This window comes from Phoca vitulina, unplaced genomic scaffold (assembly GCF_004348235.1).
Source record: "Phoca vitulina isolate PV1807 unplaced genomic scaffold, GSC_HSeal_1.0 scaffold1, whole genome shotgun sequence".
NCBI lineage: Eukaryota > Metazoa > Chordata > Mammalia > Carnivora > Phocidae > Phoca > Phoca vitulina.
The window spans coordinates 28,606,291-28,619,193 of record NW_022589704.1 but is presented as its reverse complement, the minus strand read 5'-3'; positions in this window follow the sequence as shown (position 1 = coordinate 28,619,193).

Below are 12,903 nucleotides of genomic sequence, written 5' to 3'. Positions count from 1 at the left end.
CACCAATTCAAAATTCTTAAAAAATACTGTGTAAGCCACACAGAAGGCTTCTGTAAGTTACCATGAACCTTCTTCAAATGGAAAACTTGGAATATTCAAGAGGAATAATTCTCCAGATCGTCTTTATTCAGAATGTGAAATCTAGTCTGTTTCACTTCTAAACATGTTTCCAGAATGTAAAAGAGCTAATCTATGATTGGAAAATAAGGGAACTGTGTTAACATAAATGACACATTGGTTCACACAGAGTTTTCTGCCAGCACATTAATGCTTTGTGTCATATAGCAATGGGAGCTGGAACCAAAGCACATTAGCCTAGCTCAATGCAGCAAGTCACAGAGGAATGCAGCATTGTTGAGTTCACCCCGTTCTGTCTGAGAAGTGATGATTTACACAGTTTTCCCCAATCTTTTTGTATCTTGGCCTTGTCTCCATCCTTTAACATCCCTTTTATCAAGCTACCTGCGTTTGGAAATCTTATATATAATACCGTAAGATATATTTATTAAGAAATCGGCATGGCTTTCATTTTTAAAAATACCAGTATTTAACTGAAATGATTTTTTTTTTATTGGTACTCTGTTTACAATGTTGTCTGTGTTAGTTGGTCCTCAATATTGTTTTTCCCAAAAGTGCTGCTATTTTTGGTATGGCTTTTTGCAGAACACAAGGGGGTTTTTTTGTTTGTTTGTTTTTTCAGAAATACACATATCATGTTATAGCAGAAGTGTTACCACATGTTGAGATGTGGATGCAGGAATTCAAGTTAGATCTGTTCACCAATTAATTAGCATCATTAAACTAGCCCTTCAATATATGATTCACTTTTGGCTAAGCTCTCTGGACTTAGTTAATGCTGCTATAACAATGATAGCAGATCTGGTATCTGGTGAGAGCTTGCTTCCTGGTTTGTAGATAGCTGCCTTCTTACTGTATCCTCACATGACAGAGGGAGAGAGGGAGAGAGAGAGAGAGAGAGAGGGAGAAAGACATGGGGGAGGGGAGATCTGGTTTCTTCTTCCCTTTTAAGGGCACTAATCTCCTTGTGGGAGCTCTAGCCCCATGCCACTTCATCCAAACCTAATTACCTCCCATAGGCCCCATCTCCAAATACCATCACATTGTAGGGGTTAGGGCTTCAATGTATGAATTTTGAGGGGATACAAACATTCAACCGATTGCATTGTTCCATATATTACTTCTTTTAATTTTCTCAACAACCTTACCCACTCAACAGCTTTATACTACCTAGAAATGGTGCCAGGCAGCCTGGTAGGCTACATGGACTTGGTGAACAAAACAGATCTGCCTTTACTCTCATAGAACTAAGCTCCCTTAGGTATATACAGGTAGATGTAATGCTGCCTATTATAAATGCTTACCTGCCTGGACAAAAATGTTGTCTATGTCAAGGAAGCACTCCAGGCCCCAGAGCCTAAGCAACTGAGAAAGAGCCTCCCATCACTGTGTTCCTTGCCATTGCCCTTGGGAGGGAGGAGGGGGGTTCACCCATACCACACACCTGCCAACACCCCGCTCCCCTGGCCCCACCACCACTGAAGGTTGCCATAAGCTCCTGGGGACTCTTTGTGGCTGACTTCCTCTTGCCTCCAGACTCTCAGCTGTGTGACCCTTACCCTCTGACCTCAGAGCTGGTTGTTGGGATTTTGTCTGTCTGGAGCTTGAACCTCAGCTTTCCCTATAATTTTCGAGCTTTAATTATTCCTCTGTTCATGGTTCTCAGCTTTTGATCTTACCTGAGGCAGGCATCCCCTACTCCTCAGCCCTGCAGAACTAATGCCTACATTCAGCCAGTGCTGGGTCCCTGCAAAGGGGGTGTTTGCACATTGGGCTCTCTGCTTGCCAAGTCTGGGAATCCTGCACAGGCGTTCCTCAGTCCTCCATGAGTCTGCCCCGCCAGGCTCCGCAACAATTGTGCCATGGAACTAAGGTGTCTACATGCCAGGTGGGTCTTTAAACCACACTCAGTATATAAGCTACAAATCCTGTGCCTCAAAGGGTGTGGCTTGGAAAGGAGAAGTGGATGGGGCTTTTGAGCAGTGGGATACCTCACAGAAAACAACAGAAGAGGAAGGAACCAACTTTCCTCAGGAGACAGCAGAGAGTACAAAGGAAGGAAAAATGTTGGTGATTAAAGAGAGGGATAGAGAGAGGGGTTTAATTGCACTGAGAGGGAGTTTGTGAAGGACCTTGGAGATAGAAGAACTTGGATCCATTAAGGTAAGCAATAGGGAATTCTTGATCAGAGAGATAACATGGTGGTTTCTGAACTTGAAGACAGCTGCATTCCAGTTGGCTTTAGAATGGGTTAGGCTAGGGAGAGATGAAAATTAGAATAATCTAAGAGTTGTTGCTATCTATCTACCTATCTACCTACCTACCTTTCACTTATCACCTACCTATCACCTACTTACCGCCTATCTATCATCTATCTATCTATCTATGGCAAAGAGAACCCAAACAACCAGGAGAGTTTGAGAATTAGAAGGAGGCACAAACTCAAGGAACATTGTAGGAGTTTATCCATCCAGATCATCACTCCATCTTCCAAATGGAGACCTCAATCTAATGAAGTACCCACCATTATTGCTGTTTTTGAAGACCTTCAGAGAGGAGAGTCACACAACCAAAAGAAGTTCCATAATATATGAGACCCTTGGGCCCTTCCATTCAGAGTGCCACTGACCAAAGTAACCCAGGATTCCCTGAGAGTACCTACTTCTCCTCTAGGAGTCCAGATGTGGGGTCAGAGGACCACCAAGTACCTATACGTACACACAAGGTCTCAGGCTGTCAAGGCACTGAACATAGAATATGTCAGAATGCAGGGCTCCTGGGTGGCTCAGTCAGCTAAGCCTCTGACTCAGTTTTGGCTTAGGTCATGATATTGGGGTCATGACATCGAGCCCCACGTCTGGCTCTGCACTCAAGGCAGAGTCTGCTTGAGATTCTCTCCCTCCCCCCTCTCCCCCCCCCCCCCGCTCATGCTCCCTTGATCTCTCTTTCTCTCTCTCAAATAAAAAATAAATAAATTAAATCTTAAAAAAAAAGAAAACGAATGTGTCAGAATGTAGTTCAGGAAGGCTCATGAAAGAAAGGACTCACACATCAGTGACAAAACTCCATTGCACATAACATGAGCATTTTATTTATTTTTTATTTATTTAAATTCAATTAGCCAAAGTATAGTACATCATTGGTTTTTGATATAATGTTCAATGAGCATGTTCAACATGATCATTTTAGCACTAGAGCAACGTCCATTCAGGAAGGAAAGGGAGACCTGCTGTATTGTTTTCTGCTTTGAGCATGTGGGAAGGTGGGTCCTCTCTCAAATCACTACCAATTCATGTCCTTCACTTTCAGCATCTCATCTAAAACTCAATTTATCTAGGAAACTTTCTCAGGTTACTCCTATAAATGATGTTTTTCCTGGCCCAGGAGTCCAAAATGTGTAACCCACATCAAGGAACAGAGAGTTTCACCAACTTTAGAAATTTTAGTATCAATAACTTAGACTATAAAAAAATCACTATTTACCATAAGGGACCCCTATAAATAGCTTTTTTTTGTTTCAGTGCTTCACAAGATCCAGTACCCATTCATCTTTTCAAGAATATGGCTATTGCCCTATGTTTGTGATACAATGTGTATACATCTGGTCCTTCCTGTTATTTGTTTCATAATTATATTCTTTAATCATTTTTTAAGTGCCTTCTGTCTAACTATATTGTAAATTCCCTGGGGGTATAAACTTGCTGTATTCATTTTCTGACATCATCCTGTAGTACCCATTGCTATTTCTTGGCACCCAGTGGACATTCTCTAAATGCCCTCCCCATCAGATCAAGTTGTTAAGTCAGAAGAGAAGTCAGTGGTTTATAGTCAGGTCTAAATCTTTTCTGACTGGAGAAGAAAAGAAATGGGCAGGTATTTGAGCTTTAAAATGGCATGGGAAATTTGTTTTTTTCTCTGTAGCAATTGGAGTAGATGATATTGGATGTACCATGTAGCAGGGATCATGGAAGTGCAATACAAAACCCAGATGACAGTATGAAATGTATTTTGTGTGTATTCACAAAATTTCACAGAATCAATCACCATCCCTTTGACCGAGTTAATATGAACTCCAGTGGCAGTAACCCACGGACCTCTAATAGAATCACCGATGGGAAATAGTAACAGTTCCCATGGAGGCATTACCTTAGCTGCTGACTGTGATCTATGGATGACAGCCTCCCAGAAAACACATTGACACAATAGGCTGTAATGGCTCAGATGGGGCCTTTATGTGATATCGGGCCAGTGATCTGCAGACAATGTCTCGCCGGGAGGCTTCTCAATTGCCTTCTCCAAAGCTTTCCCTCATGCTTTCAGGGCCTGTCCAGGTACTTTCCTGAGCTCCGGGATGTCTGCCTGTGCTCTAAGACTATCGAAGCTTGCCTTAAGGCATCTCCATTACACTAATGAGCTGCTGCAAAGCCAATGAGAAAATGAAGAATCGCTATAGTTGGAAGATTTTCTCCAATTTACAATGATGTAGGTGTAGATGTGTGTCCTTATAAAGTGTAATTAAGCTCCTGCAGTCAGATTTGGACCTTATTTCTTATCAAGCCCTGTTAACCAGTTTGAAAACTGCTTTGTCCACACTAAAGAGACCCTGTTACCCCTGTGCCAGTCGGTCACTCAACAAATGATTGGTAAATGTGCTAATTGTGCAAGGCATTTTTGTAGATATAGGATAATAATTGACTTCTGCCTTCAAGGAGCTTCTGATTGAGTTAGAAAAGGTGAAACTGACCCATGTGAACTCATGTATATTTATGGCAAAATTGCTAGGTTGGTGTAGTCTGTGCTCTAGACTGTTTGATAATTACCCATTCAAAGCTGTCTAATAAACACCTGTACTTCACTCATCATTAACTGACACTGAGCAATAACTCAGATAATACACAGCAGGAGAAAGAATGGATTTATCAGCAGATGCTGAAAAAACCTGAACCTTACATTCTTAGAGTAAATTAAGGGCATATGAGAAAGAGGACTGGGGAGAAAAGAAGAGATAGAGAATTACTAACATTTATAAATACCAAGTATGGCCCCAGACATTTCACAAGTTGCCACATTTTCCCTTAACAAAGGCTCTATAAAGTCATCATTTTACACATAAAGATCAATGTCATCATTTTACACATAAAGAAATAACATGCCAGAGAGATTACCTGTCTTGCCCCAGGCCACACAACCAAAAAATGAGTGACCCAGACTCAAACCCAGATCTGTCTGCTCCAAAGTTCACACTCTTTCTACTCTGTCACTGTCCCTTTCATACCTTCTATCATCTTTTTTTTTATTATGTTATGTTAATCACCATATATCACCTCATTAGTTTTTGATGTAATGTTCCATGATTCATTGTCTGCGTATAACACCCAGTGCTCCATTCAGTACATGCCCTCTTTAATACCCATCACCAGGCTAACCCATCCCCCCACCCCCTCCCCTCTAGAACCCTCAGTTTGTTTCTCAGAGTCCATCGTCTCTCATGGTTCGTCTCCCCCTCCGATTCCCCCCCTTCATTTTTCCCTTCCTGCTATCTTCTTCTTCTTTTTTTTTTTTTTTTAACATATAATGTATTATTTGTTTCAGAGGTACAGGTCTGTGATTCAGCAGTCTTACACAATTCACAGCACTCACCATAGCACATACCCTCCCCAATGTCTATCACACAGCCACCCCATCCCTCCCACCCCCCACCACTCCAGCAACCCTCAGTTTGTTTCCTGAGATTAAGAATTCCTCATATCAGTGAGGTCATATGATACATGTGTTTCTCTGATTGACTTATTTCGCTTAGCATAATACCCTCCAGTTCCATCCACGTCGTTGCAAATGGCAAGATTTCGTTCCTTTTGATGGCTGCATAATATTCCATTGTATATATGTACCACATCTTCTTTATCCATTCATCTGTCAATGGACATCTTGGCTCTTTCCACAGTTTGGCTATTGTGGACATTGCTGCTCTAAACATCGGGGTGCATGTACCCTTTCAGATCCCTACATTTGTATCTTTGGGGTAAATACCCAGTAGTGCAATTGCTGGATCGTATGGTAGCTCTATTTTCAACTTTTTGAGGAATCTCCATACTGTTTTCCAGAGTGGCTGCACCAGCTTGCATTCCCACCAACAGTGTAGGAAGGTTCCCCTTTCTCTGCATCCCTGCCAACATCTGTCGTTTCCTGACTTGTTAATTTTAGCCATTCTGACTGGTGTGAGGTGGTGTCTCATTGAGGTTTTGATTTGGATTTCCCTGATGCCGAGAGATGTTGAGCACTTTTTCATGTGTCTGTTGGCCATTTGGATATCTTCTTTGGAAAAATGTCTGTTCATGTCTTCTGCGCATTTCTTGATTGGATCATTTGTTCTTTGGGTGTTGAATTTAGTAAGTTCTTTATAGATTTTGGATACGAGCCCTTTATCTGATATGTCATTTGCAAATATCTTCTCCCATTCTGTTGGTTGTCTTTTGGTTTTGTTGACTGTTTCCTTTGCTGTGCAAAAGCTTTTTATCTTGATGAAGTCCCAATAATTCATTTTTGCCCTTGCTTTCCTTGCCTTTGGTGATGTTTCTAGGAAGAAGTTGCTGCGGCTGAGGTCGAAGAGGTTGCTGCCTGTGTGCTCCTTTAGGATTTTGATGGACTCCTGTCTCACATTTAGGTCTTTCAACCATTTTGAGTCTATTTTTGTGTGTGGTGTAAGGAAATGGTCCAGTTTCATTCTTCTGCATGTGGCTGTCCAATTTTCCCAACACCATTTGTTGAAGAGACTGTCTTTTTTCCATCGGACATTCTTTCCTTTGTCAAAGATTAGTTGACCATAGAGTTGAGGTCCATTTCTGGGCTCTCTATTCTGTTCCATTGATCTATGTGTCTGTTTTTGTGCCAGTACCATGCTGTCTTGATGATTACAGCTTTGTAGTAGAGCTTGAGGTCTGGAATTGTGATGCCACCAGCTAGAACTTTTCTGGTTCCATACAAATTTTAGGATTATTTGTTCCATTTCTTTGAAAAAAGTGGATGGTATTTTGATGGGGATTGCATTGAATGTGTAGATTGCTCTAGGTAGCACTGACATCTTCACAATATTTGTTCTTCCAATCCATGAGCATGGAACATTTTTCCATTTCTTTGTGTCTTCCTCAATTTCTTTCATGAGTATTTTATAGTTTTCTCAGTACAGATTCTTTGCCTCTTTGGTTAGATTTATTCCTAGGCATCTTATGGTTTTGGGTGCAATTGTAAACGGGATCGACTCTTTAATTTCTCTTTCTTCTGTCTTGTTGTTGGTGTGTAGGAATGCCACTGATTTCTGTGCATTGATTTTATATCCTGCCACTTTATTGAATTCCTGTATGAGTTCTAGCAGTTTGGGGTGGAGTCTTTTGGGTTTTCCACATAAAGCATCATATCATCTGCAAAGAGTGAGAGTTTGACTTCTTCTTTGCTGATTTGGATGCCTTTTATTTCTTTTTGTTGTCTGATTGCTGTGGCTAGGACTTCTAATATTATGTTGAATAGCAGTGGTGATAGTGGACATCCCTGCCATGTTCCTGACCTTAGGGGGAAAGCTCTCAGTTTTTCCCCATTTAGAATGATATTTGCTGTGGGTTTTTCACAGATGGCTTTTATGATATTGAGGTAGGTACCCTCTATCCCTATACTCTGAAGAGTTTTGATCAAGAAAGGATGCTGTACTTTGTTAAATGCTTTTTCTGCATCTATTGAGAGGATCATATGATTCTTGTTCTTTCTTTTGTTAATGTATTGTATCACGTTGATTGATTTGCGGATATTGAACCAACCTTGCAGCCCAGGGATAAATCCCACTTGGTCATGGTGAATAATCCTTTTAATGTACTGTTGGATACTATTGGCTAGTATTTTGGTGAGAATTTTTGCATCCATGTTCATCAGGGATATTGGTCTGTAATTCTCCTTTTTGATGGGGTCTTTGTCTGGTTTGAGGATCAAGGTAATGGTGGCCTCATAAAATGAGTTTGGAAGTTTTCCTTCCATTTCTATTTTTTGGAACAGTTTCAGAAGAATAGGTATTAATTCTTCTTTAAATGTTTGGTAGAATTCCCCTGGGAAGCCATCTGGCCCTGGGCTTTTGTTTGTTGGGAGATTTTTGATGACTGCTTCAATTTCCTTAGTGGTTATAGGTCTGTTCAGGTTTTCTATTTCTTCCTGGTTCAGTTTTGGTAGTTGATACATCTCTAGGAATGCATCCATTTCTTCCAGATTATCTAATTTGCTGGCATATAGTTGCTCATAATATGTTCTCATAATTGTTTGTATTTCTTTGGTGTTGGTTGTGATCTCTCCTCTTTCATTCATGATTTTATTTATTTGTGTCCTTTCTCTTTTCTTTTTGATAAGTCTGGCCAGGGGCTTATCAATCTTGTTAATTCTTTCAAAGAACCAGCTCTTAGTTTCGTTGATCTGTTCTACTGTTCTTTTGGTTTCTATTTCATTGATTTCTGCTCTGATCTTTATTTCTCTTCTCCTGCTGGGTTTAGGCTTTATTTGCTGTTCTTTCTCCAGCTCCTTTAGGTGTAGGGTTAGGTTGTGTACTTGAGACCTTTCTTGTTTCTTGAGAAAGGCTTGTATTGCTATATACTTTCCTCTTAGGACTGCCTTTGCTGCATCCCAAAGATTTTGAACAGTTGTGTTTTCATTTTCATTGGTTTCCATGAATTTTTTAATTCTTCTTTAATTTCCCTGTTGACCCATTCATTCTTTAGTAGGATGCTCTTTAGCCTCCATGTATTTGAGTTCTTTCTGACTTTCCTCTTGTGATTGAGTTCTAGTTTCAAAGCATTGTGGTCTGAAAATATGCAGGGAATGATCCCAATCTTTTGGTACCAGTTGAGACCTGATTTGTGACCTAGGATGTGGTATATTCTGGAGAATGTTCCATGGGCACTAGAGAAGAATATGTATTCTGTTGCTTTGGGATGGAATGTTCTGAATATATCTGTGAAGTCCATTTGGTCCAGTGTGTCAATTAGAGTCTTTATTTCCTTGTTGATCTTTTGCTTAGATGATCTGTCCATTTCAGTGAGGGGGGTGTTAAAGTCCCCCACTATTATTGTATTGTTGTCGATGTGTTTCTTTGCTTTTGTTATTAATTGGCTTATATCACCGGCTGCTCCCATGTTACGGGCATAGATATTTACAATTGTTAGATCTTCTTGTTGGATAGACCCTTTAAGTATGATATAGTGTCCTTCCTCATCTCTTATTATAGTCTTTGGTTTAAAATCTAATTTGTCTGATATAAGGATTGCCACCCCAGCTTTCTTTTGGTGTCCATTAGCATAGTAAATGGTTTTCCACCCCCTCACTTTCAATCTGGGGTGTCTTTGGGTCTAAAATGAGTCTCTTGCAGACAGCATATCAATGGGTCTTGTTTTTTAATCCAATCTGATAGCCTGTGTCTTTTGATTGGGGCATTTAGCCCATTTACATTCAGGGTAACTATTGAAAGATATGAATTTAGTGCCATTGTATTGCCTGTAAGGTGACTGTTACTGTATATTGTCTCTATTCCTTTCTGGTTTCTGTTACCTTTAGGCTCTCTCTTTGCTTAGAGGACCCCTTTCAATATTTCTTGTAGGGCTGGTTTCGTGTTTGCAAATTCCTTTAGTTTTTGTTTGTCCTGGAGGCTTTTCATCTCTCCTTCTATTTTCAATGACAGCCTAGCTGGATATAGTATTCTTGGCTGCATATTTTTCTCATTTGTGCTCTGAATGTATCATGCCTGTCCTTTCTGGCCTGCCAGGTCTCTGTGGATAGGTCTGTTGCCAATCTAATGTTTTTACCATTGTAGATTACAGATCTATTATCCCAAGCTGCTTTCAGGATTTTCTCTTTGTCTCTGAGACTCGTAAATTTTACTATTAGATGTTGGGCTGTTGACCTATTTTTATTGATTTTGAGGCGGGTTCTCTGTGCCTCCTGGATTTTGATGCCTGTTTCCTTCCCCAAATTAGGGAAGTTCTCTGCTATAATTTGCTCTGATATACCTTCTGCCCCTCTCTCTCTTTCTTCTTCTTCTGGGATCCCGTTTATTCTCATATTGTTTCGTCTTATGGTATCATTTATCTCTCGAATTCTGCCCTCATGATCCAGTAGTTGTTTATCTCTCTTTTTCTCAGCTTCTTTATTTTCCATCATTTGGTCTTCTATATCACTAATTCTTTCTTCGGCCTCATTTATCCTAGCTGTTAGAGCCTCCACTTTTGATTGCACCTCATTAATAGCCCTTTTGATTTTGACTTGGTTAGATTTTAGTTCTTTTATTTCTCCAGAAATGGTTTCTCTAATATCTTCCATGCTTTTTTCAAGCCCAGCTAGTATCTTTAAAATCATCATTCTGAACTCTAGTTCCGACATCTTACTAGTGTCCTTATTGATTAGGTCCCTGACAGTCGGTACTGCCTCTTGTTCTTTTTTTTGATGTGATTTTTTCCATCTTGCCATTTTGTCCAAAGGAGAATAGATGAATGAGAGAACAAAATGCTAACAGGGTAACAACGACCCCAGAAAAATATACACTAAACAAATCAGATGAGACCTGAAAGCAGGGGGAAAGAAAGAAAAAAGAAGAAAAAAAGAAAGTAAAAGAAAAAGAGAAAACAAACAAACAAACAAACAAAACAGAATATGATCAAATATTATCAGGCTGGTGCATAGATCAGTGCCACACACTAGATTTTGGGCATATTTTGGTCTGTTAGAAGAAAGTGACTCCCAAAATTTTAAAGACAGAAAAACTTATATATGTACAAAAATAAGGGTAAATACGATGAAGGGATGGAATATGACTGTAAAGATGAAAATTATAAAAGATTTTAGAAAAGGAATTGATCAGATAAGAAGTTGGTTGAAAAAAGAAAGAAAAGGATTTAATAAAAAAAAGAGGGGGAGAGAATGTGATCAGGCAGGAGACTAGAACATACACTAGAGATTTAGGGTGTATTTTGGTCTGTTAGAAGAAACTGTATCCCAAAATTTTAAGGAGAGAACAACTTATATATATATATACCAAAAATAAGGTTAACTACTATGAAGGGATAGAATATGACTCTAAAAATGAAAAATAAAAAAGATTTTTTTAAAAAGGGATTGATAAGATGTTGGTTGAAAAAGGGAAAAAGAACAATTCAAAAAAAGAAAGAAAAAGAAAGTTAAAAAAAATTAACTTTGAAAGACTAAAGAATCATGGTAAAAAAGCCATGAATTCTACAAGCTGTATTCCCCTAGCACTGGAGTTCTGCCGTTTTCATTGATCGGTAAACTTGGTCTTGGCTGGCTGTTCTTGCTGATCTTCTGGGGGAGGGGCCTGTTGCCATGGTTCTCAGATGCCTTTGCCGGGGGTGGAATTGCCCTGCCCTTGCCAGGTCTGGGCTAAGTAATCTGCTCGGGTTTGCTCTCAGGAGCTTTTGTTCCCTGCAAGCTTTCCGTACAGCTTTGGAGGACAAGAGTGAAAATGGCGGCCTCCCAATCTCAGCCCCATAGGAGCCAAGAACTCCGGGGCCCCACTCCTCAGTGAGCCCCCAGAGAAAAGCAGTCAATCACTCCCTTCTCCCCGGTCTCCGGCCACACTCCATGCTCACCGACCTGTGACTGAGCGTTTCTATCTCTGGCACCCGACCCCGTGTGGAGTCTCCCAACCCAGCAGATCCCTGTGGTGTGCTCCCACACCACTCCTCCCGGGGGAGGAAGGGGAGTCTCCCCGGATCTGCCGCTTATTGGGTCCCTGCTGGAAGAGCAGTGGCCCGACTGTGCCTCGGATCACGGTTTATGGCAACCCCGAGCTGAGAGCCCACTCCTCGGCTCCGTCTCTGCAGCTGGCTTCCCTACTCCAATACCTGGGAGCTCTGCCGCACTCAGATACCCCTGGTCTTTCTGTGACCCCGAGGGTCCTGAGACCACACTGTCCCAGTGAGGGTTCCACCCCCCGCTTAGCCACTGGAGCGAGTCCCTCAGCAGAGCCGACCTCTAAAAGTTCCGATTTTGTGCTCCACTGCTCTATCACTTGCCAGTAGCAGCTGATGGAGGCCCCCTCCCCTGCCATCTATCTTCCCGAATATTGCCTCAGATTCACTTCTCCGCACGTCGTACCTTCCAGAAAGTGGTCGCTTTTCTGTTCATAGAGTTGCTGCTATTCTTTTCTTCGATCTCCTGTTGAGTTCCTAGGTGTTCGGAATGGTTTGATCCCTATCTACCTGAATTCCTGGGACCAGACGAAATTTAGGTCTCCTACTCCTCCACCATCTTGCTCTTCCTCTCCATACCTTCTATCATCTTGACCAAACCATGCCTATAGCCACTGTCACTTCCACCTTACCTGTGAATAATCTTCTTCAAAATGGCCCCTGATTCTGGGTTGGGTGGGAAAAAGGAGAGATCAAACACAAGAAGACAAAAGTGAAAAAAAGATTCAAGAGACTACCTCCTGCCAATTCACAAAGCTATGGCCAGGGCTGGTGTTCTGCCAGGATGCCCCAGTCCTGCATAGCAGCCAGCATCCATCCTAATTGGTCAGTTCAAAGGTCACTGAGGACATGACATACTTTTAAATTATCATCTCCCCTAACTACTTAATGGGTCCCTGAAATTTGAGGACACTGAATATTGGTTTTTGAGAGGAGTAATGTCAACTTTGAAGGCAGCTCAAAGGTTAAAAGAAGGTGACATGAGTAACACTTATTGCTAGGAGATGATTTATACTGAGAAAAAAATCAATTCTTTTAGTCATATACTTTATATATTTTTAAATACCCTTAAAATTATTAGAAAACAAATACAACG